We start from the raw sequence: 15,531 nt of genomic DNA, 5'->3' as shown, positions 1-15,531 counted from the left end.
AGTGTGCGCTTCAATATGACTCATATTTTGTCCTGCAGAATCATCGTAGGTTTACAGGAGTGCGTTCTCACGCTTCGGATCAACTTGGGTAAAGTTACCAGCAAGGCTTTTTTATTACCTCTGTCTCCATAATCTGCTGTGAATACATGTAAAAAAGGTGGGAAATATAATCGTGGCTAGCAAAAGCCTGTAAATTCTACATCACTTCTATATAATACCATTAGCACATCAAATCTTGGTTTCTGACTGACTAATGAGTATGTTTCAATTCCAGCTGATCAATTTAAGGTAAACTGTAGCCTAGCTGTTAAGGTACTGGACTAGTAATCAGAAGGTCGCTGGTTCAAGCCCCATCACTGCTAGGTTGCTGTTGTTGGGTCCTTGAGCAAGGCCCTTAACCCTCAATTGCTCAGACTGTATACTGTCACACTACTACATGTCGGTTTGGTTAAAGAAATGAAAACGTCTGAAAATGTAAATTCCCTTTAACCCAGACAACTCTAAAGTACAGGGGTTGGACAAAATAACTGAAACACCTGGTTTTAGACCACAATAATTTATTAGTATGGTGTAGGGCCTCCTTTTGCGGCCAATACAGTGTCAATTCGTCTTGGAAATGACATATACAAGTCCTGCACAGTGGTCAGAGGGATTTTAAGCCATTCTTCTTGCAGGATAGTGGCCAGGTCACTACGTGATGCTGGTGGAGGAAAACGTTTCCTGACTCGCTTCTCCAAAACACCCCAAAGTGGCTCAATAATATTTAGATCTGGTGACTGTGCAGGCCATGGGAGATGTTCAACTTCACTTTCATGTTCATCAAACCAATCTTTCACCAGTCTTGCTGTGTGTATTGGTGCATTGTCATCCTGATACACGGCACCGCCATTGGATGCACATGGTCCTCCAGAATGGTTCGGTAGTCCTTGGCAGTGACGCGCCCATCTAGCACAAGTATTGGGCCAAGGGAATGCCATGATATGGCAGCCCAAACCATCACTGATCCACCCCCATGCTTCACTCTGGGCATGCAACAGTCTGGGTGGTACGCTTCTTTGGGGCTTCTCCACACCGTAACTCTCCCGGATGTGGGGAAAACAGTAAAGGTGGACTCATCAGAGAACAATACATGTTTCACATTGTCCACAGCCCAAGATTTGCGCTCCTTGCACCATTGAAACCGACGTTTGGCATTGGCACGAGTGACCAAAGGTTTGGCTATAGCAGCCCGGCCGTGTATATTGACCCTGTGGAGCTCCTGACGGACAGTTCTGGTGGAAACAGGAGAGTTGAGGTGCACATTTAATTCTGCCGTGATTTGGGCAGCCGTGGTTTTATGTTTTTTGGATACAATCCGGGTTAGCACCCGAACATCCCTTTCAGACAGCTTCCTCTTGCGTCCACAGTTAATCCTGTTGGATGTGGTTTGTCCTTCTTGGTGGTATGTTGACATTACCCTGGATACCGTGGCTCTTGATACATCACAAAGACTTGCTGTCTTGGTCACAGATGCGCCAGCAAGACGTGCACCAATAATTTGTCCTCTTTTGAACTCTGGTATGTCACCCATAATGTTGTGTGCATTGCAATATTTTGAGCAAAACTGTGCTCTTACCCTGCTAATTGAACCTTCACACTCTGCTCTTACTGGTGCAATGTGCAATTAATGAAGATTGGCCACCAGACTGGTCCAATTTAGCCATGAAACCTCCCACACTAAAATGACAGGTGTTTCAGTTATTTTGTCCAACCCCTGTACATTGTGTGTCCAAAGGTGGTGTACAGCTAACCATAAGCATGTTGGATATCCCATTAAAACCATAAGCATTAATATACTGTAGATTATTATACACAAATGCTGGACAAAAATGCTTGTCTCACAATCATTGTTCCAGTTAGCCCAAATGTGTTCAACAGGAACTGAGGTCAGGACTAAGTGCAGGCCAATGAAGTTACATACAGTCTTGTCAAACTTAGTCATAAATTAATCCTGCTTTCACCACCGCTTTGTCTTGGTCAGTCGGTTGTCAGTTAGCAAAAGACCCAGTGCAAAGCGGTTTGTAAACATCAAGTACTATGTATGATGTACAGTATATGCATGATGTATTTCATTACAGTAATTGCTACAGTGTAGTAGACATCACCATGGTAAGTACAGTGGTGGGTCTGGCTCCTCCAGAATCACTGGGCACCAGACAGGACACCAATACATTGCAGTGCCTCAGCCATCCCTCCTTCCCTCAGACATAGCCAATTATTTATACATGACCAGTAGATAATCCCACTGGGGATTTAAACCTTGGATCCCAGCAGTAGTGAGGTTGCATTAGGGAACTTTGTACCTTTGCACATAACTTAAACAAATGTTCATCAACTTCTGTTCATTGACAAATTTTCATCAATTGCTGGACACAACAACAAGGTCATTTTACTTTTTTTTTTTTTTAATATTGGTTACCAGGACAACCATTTGGGTTTCCGCTCAATGGTAACGCACAGCAATATTGTAAAATTATAAGATGGTTTTTTACCACCTGGGGCAGAATTTAAATTAAATTAAGGTTATTAATTGTATGAGATTGCTTATTGAATTTCCAGAGAAAACTGAAAAAATGACTTCGGAATGACTGCGTAAGATCTGTGAAACTGGTAGCTACAAAAGACAAAAGGGAAGAAGCCAATCTGTTTTAATTAGTAGACAAATGGTATCAAACTAAAATAACTTTAGTAAAAGCACATTTTTTTAAAGTTATTTGAAGAAGAAATGTATCAAACGTACACATTTAATATGTGAGTACTACAGTAATCCCTCGCTATATCGCGCTTCGACTTTTGCGGCTTCACTCTATTGCGGATTTTATTTGCAAGCATGTCTAAATATAAATCGCGGATTTTTTGCTGGTTCGCGGATTTCTGCAGACAATGGGTGTGTTCAAAAAGCTAGGGAGCTCTCTACATAGACGCATTTTACGTCATCATGTGCGCGCTCCCGCTTAGGAGGCTGTTCCAAATACTAAGATGCCTTAATATCCTCACTTCTTAATGTTTCACCATTATTTTCACTCAAAAACGAGTGAGCATCCGACGCTGCCATGGTGATCAAGGCAATCCCAGAATTCATTGCGCGTCGGGTGCGCTTCTCTCGCAGAAAAATAAACATGGCTGACGGTGCGGACCAACGAATGGAGTTATCAAACGTAAATAAAATATTACTGATTTTTAACTTGTATAAACTTGTACCGAGTGTTTTTATTTGCGAGTTCGGGCTTGACAGGAAATGTAACCGTTATCGTTACATGAAGGGAGATGTTATATTAACGTTAGCATGCTGTGCTACCTCAATCCATTGGTTTTAATGACAAGATGCTAAATGCTAACGCCGATGGAATCGGGTTATAAAAATAACCATATAAACACAGTTTTTACTTCGCAGATTTTCACCATTCGCGGAGGGTTCTGGAACGCAACCCCCGCGATCGAGGAGGGATTCCTGTATAATAAAGACCAAAAAGGACATTCTCTAAAATTGTTTGGAAAACAAGTGTTACAATATTTTAGTCTTAAATGGGGTATAAGACATTTTTTAAGTATCAAGGAGTACACCAAACCACAGCAAGATTGATCATCATTAAAAGAAGAATCTATTCAGTGAATCTATTCAGGTGTGGCCTGCTTGCAAAAATCTTTAAAGGCTTAAAAACAACTTATACAAAAACATGTCATAACGAATAACAGAATATAACACCTACAGAACTGCAAACACTGAAAAAAACTTTAGCGCAGCTCAGTACACCGATACGAAAGATTCAAAGCAGATATGAGATGCATGACAGGGTAAGATACAGTGGTACCCTGTAACTCGACGTACCCTAAACTCCACATTTTTGAAACTTTGCTATCATTGCTAAATTAAAAGCGCACGGTGAACAGCAGCACCGCGACACAGATCAACCAAACACCACCATAAAATCATAACCGCAGCCTACCTGCGCTTCTCTTCTTTAAATTAAGACCAAGTCTAGATGCGTGTGTTGTTCCATTAATGATAAAATCCACTTGTCTTTCTTCTTGGCGGCCATCTTGTATGTTTCCAGAATATTCCAGAACTGTGTTTGTTCACCTAACTAACAAAAAACGTCTTAGTCGGATAAATTATTCTCTCGGCTTTCGCGGTTAAAACCTGAAACTGGTAATTCGTTATTTAAGCTGTTACTTATACTTCTACAACTAATGAAGAGAGAGTTTTTCATTACTAGCTCACATATATGACACACATTGGAGAAATCCAAAAACAATTAGCGTATATTGCTATGTAATAGAGGAACTGAAATTCCGCCCAAAGTCTGAATTCGGAAGCTCTGATTGGCTTATACAACTGTTTATCAAGGCATGAAAACGAATGAATCTCTGAATCAAATGAATTGATTCATGGAGTTGTTTACACATGACACAATGAAATAGAGAGAGCAAAACTAATGAATCTTTACCATAGATATGAGCTTAGCTCCATAATTCGATTCCATTGAATAATTCGTTTGAAAAGAGTCGATTCTGACTCATTATTACTCAGTGATTCAGTTTGCTTTTGCCCAGACTGACGTGAAGAAATAGGGGAGGGATAAATTTCGTGTGTAATGGACAGAGTCTGACAGAGCTGTAGAGCCAAAAAGGCACAAATGTATTAAATAATGGCACGATTAAGTATAAATAATTCATCTTACATATTTTTTCTGCAACATAATCTGTTTTTTTGTGTGTTAAAAAGCTTTGGAGACCGACATGGACTCTTTTTACTCCAACTCAATAACTCCAGATCAGAATTAGTTAGAAAGAATCAGTATTTGATCTGGTGATTGTAAACAACATTTGCCACAAGAATAAATTGTTGGTAATGGAGTATAATATTGTAGCGTCCGGTCTTTACCCAGAAGGCCTTGCGGCCGTGGTATCCAGACTTACCGTAGCCATGTAGCCCAGTGTTGGGGATGGTGTGGCTAGGGTAAGGGCTGGATAAGCAGCTCTTTGTTTGTCTGTCTGTTGTGTGAATGTTCATGTGTATGAATGAATGTCTAAAAGAACCATTTTGCGGCCCCGACGCCCCTTCCTCCATACTTTGTTTGCCCCCTTTCTAGCTGTTCTTCAATATCAGGACTCTCCCAGGACCACTACAGAGTAGGTATTATTTGGGTGGTGGGTCATTCTCGGCACTGCAGTGACACTGACATGGTGGTGGTGTGTTAGTGTGTGTTGTGCTGGTATGAGTGGATAAGACACAGCGATGCTGATGGAGTTTTTAAACACCTCACTGTCACTGCTGGACTGAGAATAGTCCACCAACCAAAAATATCCAGCCAACAGCGCCCTGTGGGCAGCGTCCTGTGACCACTGATGAAGGTCTAAAAGATGACTAACTCAAACAGCAGCAATAGTTGAGCGATCATCTCTGATTTTACATCTATGAGATGAACCAACTATTAGGAGTATCTAATAGAGTGGACAGTGAGTGGGTACGGTATTAAAAAACTCCAGCAGTGCTGCTGTGTCTGATCCACTCATACCAGCACAACACACACTAACACACCACCACCATGTCATTGTCACTGCAGAGCTCAAAATGATCCACCACCTAAATAATACCTGCTCTGTAGTGGTCCTGTGGGGGTCCAGGGTGAAAGCAGGGTGAAAGCAGGTTAAAAAAGTATGTAGAAAAACAGATGGACTACAGTCAGTAATTGTAGAACTACAAAGTGCAAAGAGTTGGTTTTAATGTTATGGCTGATCAGTGTGAATGCATGGAACGCATTAACAGGTTTCCTTTACATCCTTATGGGAAAAAATACTTTGAAACTCAACACATTTAAAACTCAACACCACTCTCAGAACCAACTGACGTTAAGTTTCGAGGTACCACAGTAAATGGAACAATGTTCTATAAATGGCTTAATTAAACTTATGATTTCTAAACAAGGACTTCATACTAACATTAAAACAAGCATGCAGATGATATTGTGATGCTGTGCCATGACATACAGGTATATGTAAACGTTGGCTGTGCTATAGCTATATATCATTTGGGTCCTAATCAATCTTAGTCATTTTTAATACTACTTCCAACCTTGTGGAAAAAGTTATCACTTATGACGCATATACTCATGGGGGTTTCCGTAAATGTTATTATAGGACCTTCCACCCACATCTAGTTCTCAAAGCTCATGTCCAACTTGAACAAGTGCTTACTCCATCTTGGTTAAAACCATCACTCGCTAATTCACACGTGTTCCCTTACCAAAAAAAAAGCCACATTTTCTTATGCCTAGTCACCAACATTCATAACAAAACGTAATGATTCATCCCACAGAACACTATAAAATGTCAAACTATACCATCCCATATAAAAAACTCTTCTAAACATTCAGCCAGAAGAAATTAAGACCACAAAGCTATTGTGGTCTGTTAGATGCCATATTTCCCCCTTGTTGTTTTGGTAGATCTGTTTTATCGAGCACTCTCGATCCTTTCAGGGTTTGAGGCAAGTAACCGAGAACAGATGTAAATTTCAGTGGGAGCTAAGTGATCATTTGTTGTGGTTTACTGCTGGATTTTCTCTTCTAATTGCTGAATCACAGTCCTCAGGCGTGGGCATGCAGACCAAAATGGAACATCAGTCGAATGAGCTGAATTAGAGCAGAACTGTCTGGTTCAAAGGGACTGAACCCTAAAAATCTCTTATAATAGCATGTTGTCTACAACACTGTTACAATTACTGTAATGAAATCCATCATGCATATACATCATAATACTTATTTTTTACAAACTGCTTTGCACTGGGTCTATTGCTAACCGTCAGCACTGGCTGAAAGGTGGGAACACACACTGGATACTGCGCCAATCTATCACAGACTGAAAGATACTAACACATGTATCTACCTTTTTACACCAAGCGACAATTTAAAGTTGCCAATCTATCTACAAATAGAGCCACAAGGCACACCTATTTGTAAGTAAATAAATAATTAAAGCACACCCAATTGTAAATTAATAATAATAATAATAATAATAATAATAATACTTTAGAATACTTTGAAAAACTATAATTTATAATGCTTTAAAATAATAATAATAATAATTTATAATGCTTTAAAATGATAATATTAATCATTTATAATGCTTTAAAATAATAATAATAATTTATTATGCTTTAAAATAATAATATTATTCATTTATAATGCTTTAAAATAATAATAATAAATAATAATAATAATAATAATAATTTATTATGCTTTAAAATAAAATAATAATAATAATAATAATTTATAATGCTTTAAAATGATAAAATAATAATAATAATAATAATAATAATTTATAATGCTTTAAAATAATAAGAATACTAATTATTTATAATGCTTTAAAATAATAATAATAATAATTTATAATGCTTTAAAATAATAATAATACTTTAGAATACTTTAAAATATAATAATAATAATAATAATAATAATAATAATAACAATAATAATAATAATAACCAACATAACTAATCTGAAGTTTGGCCATCTTTGGCCTCCAGAACAAATTTCATTCTTTTAATTTCAAGAAAAATAAATCTACCTTGCAGTCTGCACTCAGAGATTTGCTATTACTGTTCAACAATTGTTCAAAGTAGTAGGTTGAGTCCAGTGGCGGCTGCTGGTCTTTCAAAGAGGGGAAGCTCATTGTCGGCTTACATCATAAAATTTGTCTGTTTATTTATACATAAATTCTGCCCTTTGTTCCTTTTCAAGAAAATGGCCTGTGATCCTATCGTACCAAGTAGGCGACTTCACTCGCAAAATCCACGATGGGACTGAAGCTCCCAGTGAATAAGTGACGTGTAGATCTCAAAATAGCTGTCAATCAAAACGGGATTCAGCCTTTCGACTGATCGATTCGATTCGACTTTCTTGCAGAAGCTCTGCGTCCAGACCCGCCCACAGCTCCATTCACCCCTAGAGACGCTCAGACAAAATCGTGGCATTTATCCAATGACCGGCGAGTTTCGAAGCAATAAAAAAACCCGTTCCATGCAGTCCCGTTGAAGTGAATAGATGCTCAGCTTCTACGGGCAAATGCATTGATGCTATGGGAGTTAACAAAATTGAGTCAGTCGATTTGTGATAAGTAGCTGATTCTGAACGAACTCGTCTTCGAGATGAACGTGTTCTAACGCATTTGTAGTCAATGATATGTTAACACAACTGTACATATTTGACCATTTAATTTTTGACATTTTAGGGGAAGCTGAGCTTCCCTTGCAGTCTTAGAGAAATCGCCACTGGTTGAGTCATGTGGCTAAGATCCAGGGATCTGGGGTTCAAACCTCAGGCGTCTGCACAGATGTGATTGAAAGAAGATGAATATGGGAAGATGGGTATGGCTAAAAAAGGTTAGTCATTAAGAGGTGCACTTGTCAGTGTGTTTTTGATGCTGGTCCCAAGCTCGGATAGAAACAGGAGGTATGTGTCAGGAGGGTAGAGGCCTAGTTCCGCTGTGGTGACCCCTAAATACAGAAGCAGGCAAAAAAACTTAGGGTCACACAAGAAGCCCACATTACAAACCTTTTATTTTAAGTTCAACTGACCCATGTCTAAACGAAATGTCTACAAAACATATTTGAACCTTTACCTGGTTTGCAACACTTTAAGAATAAGCATAAATTATAATTCCTGATGCTCCATGATTGCTTGCTTCAGTGTATGTCAGACTATTTAATTGTAAGTCAACATCCATTTAAAAGCCTAGTTTTGGGTTTGGCTCACACAATCAAACGCACACGATGAGGGGCTAATGCTACAGCACGGCACCGTTTATTTTCTAGCGATAAAACTGTTACCACCGGGTAGTAGCACAGTTAACGGCTGCCAAAGACTTGTTCTGCCCAAAAGCCACTGCTGTTCGTTTGCCATTCCCTCACTTTAGAACAGCACGGAAATGGCTCTGTGGTGGCTCGTTGGAATAATGTCGTCCAGCTTGCACTAATGTGGAGCAGTTTGAGGTTGATTGACCCGAGAAACTCTTTGTCTAAGCATTTGTCTAAGCTAAGATAGAACCAACACCTATTTGATAATAAAATGCCTAGATGTTTGCATTCCAAGTAGGTCTGCACTATCTATCGTTTTCTGGTTAGGCTAGGCTTAGCAAAACCACGTTTGTGCTGGCTGTACATTGTTTCATATGGAGTAAGGCGGCGCTGATTACCTTGTACCACACAGATTTACCACTTTGACGCTCATTTTTTCTATAGCTTGCAATCTAAAGTTCAATCTGATTGAAGTTTGACCCAGTTTGCAACTGATCTTTGCAACTGATCTTTTCAAAACGCGGCCAATGAGGCATATTGTTTACATGATGTAGTCACAGTGGCAGCTCAGCGGTTAAGGTACTGGACTAGTAATCAGAGGGTTGGTGGTTCAAGCTCCACCGCCACCAAGTTGCCATTGTTGGGTCCCTTAGCAAGGCACTTAACCCTCAATTGCTCAAATGGTATTCAGTCATAATTGTAAATCGCTTTGGTTAAAAGTGTCTGCTAAATGTCACAAATGAAATGTAATATTCTCAGTATTGTGTATTGTTTTTAAGTATGATGCTCAGCAGCCGAAATTAAAGAGCTGTATAAGTTATATATTGAAATCCCAATTTCCAAAAGGATTTCAGATCCTGTTTGCTATAATTATCCCTGAGATGTGCCTAGATCTAAAACTGTATCCCACCTGATGCAATTTCAATGGATTGGACATAGTTGCACACACCTGGTTCAATAAGGGACCACAATTCACACTGCACTGTCAGGACAAGAACCAAGCCATGAAGTCCTAAGAACAGTCTGTGGACCTCTGCGATCATCAACCATCTTTGCTACCATCATAAATCAAGTCAAGGCACTAAGACAGAAGCCACTCTTGAGTAAAACATATCTGACAGACCACTTGGAAATTTCTAAACATCATGTAGAGAACTTTGGCAACTCTGGAAAATAGGATTACACCTTTACTCTTGTGAGAAACAGGAGTGACTTTGGGGCAGGCCTCTGAATGCCTTCAAGGGGCCAGTCAAATCCCAGACCAAAAACCTATCAAGCATTGTTGGATGAACCTAAAGATAGCAGATGACCTGAAGTCTTTACAGATGTTTCAATTTGAGGGGAGCTTAAAGGATCTGCCATGAAAAGTGGGATAAACTGCCAAAGTGGCGTGTACAAAGTACTAATGAAATGCTGTAAATATAAAATATTAAAATTTTTAGCTTAAAAAAGAATTTTTTCTATATATATATATATATATATATATATATATATATATATATATATATATACATCGATCAGCCATAACATTAAAACCACCTCCTTGTTTCTACACTCCCTGTCCATTTGATCAGCTCCACTTACCATATAGAAGCAATTTGTAGTTTAACAATTACTGACTGTAGTCCATCTATTTCTCTGCATGCTTTGTTAGCCCCCTTTTATGTTGTTTTTCAATGGTCAGAATTTTCCCAGGACCACCACAGAGCAGGTATTATTTGGGTGGTGGATCATTCTCAGCACTGCAGTGACAATGACATGGTGGTGGTGTGTTAGTGTGTGTTGCGCTGGTATGAGTGGATCAGACATAGCGGCGCTGCTGGAGTTTTTAAATACCGTGTCCACTCACTGTCCACTCTATTAGACACTCCTACCTAGTTGGTACACCTTGTAGATGTGAAGTCAGAGACGATCGCTCATCTTTTGCTGCTGTTTTAGTTGGTCATCTTCTAGACCTTCATCAGTGGTCACAGGATGCTGCCCATGAGGCGCTGTTGGCTGGATATTTTTAGTTGGTGGACTATTCTCAGTCCAGCAGTGACAGTGAGGTGTTTAAAAACTCCATCAGTGCTGCTGTGCCTGATCCTCTCATACCAGCACAACACACACTAACACACCACCACCATGTCAGTGTCACTGCAGTGCTGAGAATGACCCACCACCCAAATAATACTTACTCTGTGGTGGTTCTGGGAGAGTCCTGACCACTGAAGAACAGCATGAAAGGAGGCTAACAAAGCATGCAGAGAAACAGATGGACTACAGTCAGTTATTGTAGAACTACAAAGTGCTTCTATATGGTAAGTGGAGCTGATAAAATGGACAGTGAGTGTAGAAACAAGGAGGTGGTTTTAATGTTATGGTTAAAAAAAAAAAAAAATATATATATATATATACAGTATATATAAATACTGTATTGTATATATAGTTTCTACACTATACTGTAGTGTAGAAACAAGGAGGTGGTTTTAATGTTATGGTTGAAAATTTATATATATGTATATACTGTATATATATATATATATATATATAATGGGCTCTGAATGTGCTAAAGTTTAAATAATTAGTTGGGTTGTGTGCCAGGTCATGCCAGCGAACCGTAATGCCAGAGAACTGTATATGGTGTAACATCGCACCACACACATACATTATATGACATATAATGATTAAATATCATAAATAATTTCACATCACAAACTAAAAACTATTTAAAGATTAAAAGTCGAACCTTAACAAATAACTAATAACAAAATACTGTAAAACATTGTAATAATACATTGTAGCAACAATAGAATTAATATTATAATTATTATTACCATATAATTTTATTAACACAACCCTACAGTCTCTCTCACAGATACTGACACTATTTTCAGCATATTAAAAATGACCCAGCCACTTACCAAGAAGCAGCGAGGCACAAGCTTTCCTAACCTCAGTCTCTTACATTAAAACGGGAGGCAATTTCCTGCTAAATGTCATTACAATGTTTTGCTCAAGTATGCTCACAAAGTGGCATCATTAATTGTGTTTGGTTTTGGGCAGATAATTTCCCTCAGTTAACCAGCCTGTAAAAACACATCGCTGGGAGTGTAATTACAGTTGCAGCCAGTGGCACAGAGGTAAATTTATCTCCTACTCAAATATATTACGAGGCTGCCGAGAGCCGAGTGTCATGCTAAACCCGGCTCACTTCTGAGACCCATTTTTACCGCTCTTTAAACATCCACCAGCTCTCCCAACAGACTGAGCAATCTGCATCCCACCAGATATGAGTGACATCATTCACGCTTAACAGAGCTGAGCACATGAACATGCGTTACTGAGCTGAAAACTACTCAGTTAAATGGCTAGAAAGAAGCAGAGCTGTAAGAATTACACAGTAAGTACAATAAAGTAAAGGAAAGAAGAAAGGATTGGGTGGCACATAGGAAATTACACTATTACGCTAGCCCACTTCCACTGGAATCCGGGTTTGAATCCCCAGTGGAACTACCAACCAGTCAGGAATTTACATACAGTCTCACTAAGTTTGAGAAGGGTGTGGAATGGCCGTGGCCCTGCGATAGATTAGCATTCTGTCTGGGGCTGCATTTTCTGAAATAATCCTCTGGTATATTTACCAGGCTCCATGAGTTCTTCTTTTAAATTTTATTAGGGCAGTGGTAGCTCAGTGGTTAGAGTAATTATAAGGTTGCCGTTTCAAGCCTCACCATCACTAAATTGCCACTGTTGGACTATTGAGCAAGGCCCTTAACCCTTAAATGAGCATTTGAGGGTTATGTATTCAGTGATAATTGCTTATTGCTTGAAAGTATGTGGACACTCCGTCTTGCTGGGCAATGGTAGCTCAGTGGTTAAGATGCTGGACAAGTAATCATAAGGTTGCAAGTTCAAGCCTCACCACCACCACTGTTGGGCCCATGAGCAAGGTCCTTAATTAATGACTATTGCTGCTGTTTGTGTTGGTAGTCTTCTAGACCTTCATCAGTGGTCACAGGACGCTGTCCATGGGGCACTGTTAGCTGGATGTTTTTGGTTGGTGGACTATTCTCAGTCCAGCAGTGACAGTGAGGTGTTTAAAAACTCCAGCAGCACTGCTGTGTCTTATCCACTCATACCAGCACAACACCATGTCAGTGTCACTGCAGTGCTGAGAATGATCCACCACCCAAATAATACCTGCTCTGTGGTGGTCCTGTGTGGGTCCTGACCATTGAAGAAAAGCATGAAAAGGGGCTAACAAAGCATGCAGAGAAACAGATGGACTACAGTCAGTAATTGTAGAACTTCAACTTGCTTCTATATGGTAAGTGGAGCTGATAAAATGGACAGTGAGTGTAGAAACAAGGAGGTGGTTTTAATGTTATGGCTGATCAGTGTGTATATATATATATATACATATATATATATATACAGTATATATATGGTTCAGATCAATGGTTCAGAACCTGCCACTTAAGGGTTGAACCTGTATATTCTTACCCTGGGTGTGTTATTAATCATCATAAATAAACGTGTGCAGACCACATGACTTGCTTTTGTCCATCATTGTAGTCCATCTGATTAAAATGTTGAGAAATCTTGATGTACTGTAGAGTGTTTTAATAAACGATATTTTAATATCCATATTCATTTAGCACCCGACTCACTGCTGCCTGTAGGTACAGGGAAGAAAAAGATTGATGGTGTGTTTGCTAGCAGGAGGTTTTCTCCCAGTCCTCCTTCCAGGATTTCATTCTGCCGAGCACAGATAAAACGAACAATCCTACACAGCACTAAAACTCTTTTAGCACCATTAACAACGCTCTAAACAAATTTGGGAGCATTTTTAGCCGGCGTGTGGGAGATGTAATTGTTTTCTGTTCTTAAATCAATGGCAGAATGACCTTGTTCTGCCTGATGGAAGTCATCTCGGTGTTACTGATGCTCATCCGCCCACGTGGGTGGAAGTGGATGTGGGACAGTACCGCTATATGGTATATTTGGACGTTTGCATCCAAGTGATCTGGGCTCATGTTTTCAGCATAGGCTGGGGGAAATGGGATTGTGGCCTGATTTCCTGTGTGAAGGCTAAAATAGACACATGCACAGCGGAGAGTCTTTTGGGCCTGGCTATTTACGGAGCACGCACACTGGGTGTACATCATGAGCCAACGAAGTGTGCTCATACATAGAAGCATGCTCGATCAAGATCGGATTTCCAAGCATATGGTGAAAGACTTACATGTAAAGGGACTACATGTATGCAGTGTTTACTTGTTTAGCTGCAGGCTAATCCTAGTTATAAGTACTACATGTGAATGGATGTAAAAACGTGTCGCTAGTAGCATTTCTATTCAATTTATTGTCATTATAAATGCAAAATGGTTTATGGGTTCTTGCACCTGGTTCTTTTTTGTTATCATGGTCATTCATATATAGTTTTGTGTCTAGAACAGCTTTTATTCCTGTCTGTTGACCCCCCCCCCCCACTAATAATCAGACATGCTCAAAATGCCCTCCCAATGTACTGATGCAAAAAATTGAAATAAATATAAATAAATAAATAAATAAAGCTATTCCACTCTCAAGCTTTGCTCAATGTTAAGATCTGCCTGTGTTCCTTTCAGTTGTTGATATGGTAGGTACGTTTTAGAATGGCAGGAACCTACCCCCAGTAGGTTTGGTCCCCCACAGAGTTCAATTCATGGCTAAGGTCTTGAGGTCAGGCACCACAAACTGACGTTGGATGAGAAACGATGGCTCAAAATCAATGTTCCAATGCATCCCACAAGAGTTCAGGGTCGTTGAGGTCAAGGGATTCACACCAAACGTCTTAATAATAATCTGTATTTTTGCTCATTTTAAGCTTTTTTATTATTTGTTTATTTATTTTTTTCCCAATTAAGCGTAGCCAGTTAGTACTCTGCTGCTAGGGATCCCGATTATATATTTGCCTGCTCCACGCCCCCTCCAACACATGTGCAGTCCCTCAACCCTTTCTTTTTTGCTTATGCTTCGGTGGATTTGCACGAGGCTCATCCACTTCTGCACATGCGCCCTGTTTGGATGCCTAGCCAGGTTGAAAGCACCAGTTGCGTTTGTGATCACTTTTCCTTTTTGTTAATACTGTTTGTCCATGTCTGGCAGACTTTAAAACATAAAGGAATAATGTAGTCTGTGTGTATTATCTCCTGAAATCTTCATGTTTAACACAATTCATTTTGCTTCAGTGGCTCACTGCAAGACATGATGCAACAGCACTTGAGGGCTACATGTTGAGTGGTCTACCGCTTTGTTATCGCTGACCACGGAAAATCTAGCAGGACAGAAATTTCACAAACTGACTTGTGGCAAATGATGCATGACATTTTAACGTTTAAAATAACTCCGCTGTAGGCTTACAGGAGACGTATACAGTGAGTACAGTAAATACAGTTTAACAATGCAGCAGTTGAGGTCAGTATGAACTGTAAGGTAAAAGGAAAGAAGGTGTTGACCACACACACACACATCAATTTTGCACCACTGACTCCAACAATTTTGGAGCTTTCCGCTAAAACCACAGCCTGAGACGCCACCCCTGTTCAGTAACCAGCGGCAGTTTCTCACACAAGTTGACCACACTGAATTCCAGCAAAACATCTGTACAACACGTCTGGCACAGAGACAGAAATAGTGATGCTGAGACAGTTTGGTGCCTTATACATTCT

At 39.6% G+C, this 15,531-nt stretch overlaps 1 long non-coding RNA gene across 1 annotated transcript in view; it reads right to left on the bottom strand.

The window, feature by feature from the left end:
• LOC134323602 (uncharacterized) overlaps window positions 1–4,176 on the bottom strand; it is a 51,385-nt gene extending 47,209 nt beyond the window's left edge. Inside the window, exon 1 of the long non-coding RNA XR_010014069.1 lies at window positions 3,987–4,176. This is a non-coding gene — a long non-coding RNA (uncharacterized LOC134323602). The remainder of the gene's footprint in view (window positions 1–3,986) is intronic.
• Between the last annotated feature and the right edge of the window lie 11,355 nt (window positions 4,177–15,531).

Source organism: Trichomycterus rosablanca, chromosome 11, assembly GCF_030014385.1.
Source record: "Trichomycterus rosablanca isolate fTriRos1 chromosome 11, fTriRos1.hap1, whole genome shotgun sequence".
NCBI classification, from domain to species: domain Eukaryota; kingdom Metazoa; phylum Chordata; class Actinopteri; order Siluriformes; family Trichomycteridae; genus Trichomycterus; species Trichomycterus rosablanca.
This window is presented reverse-complemented; position numbering and strand designations above follow the sequence as displayed.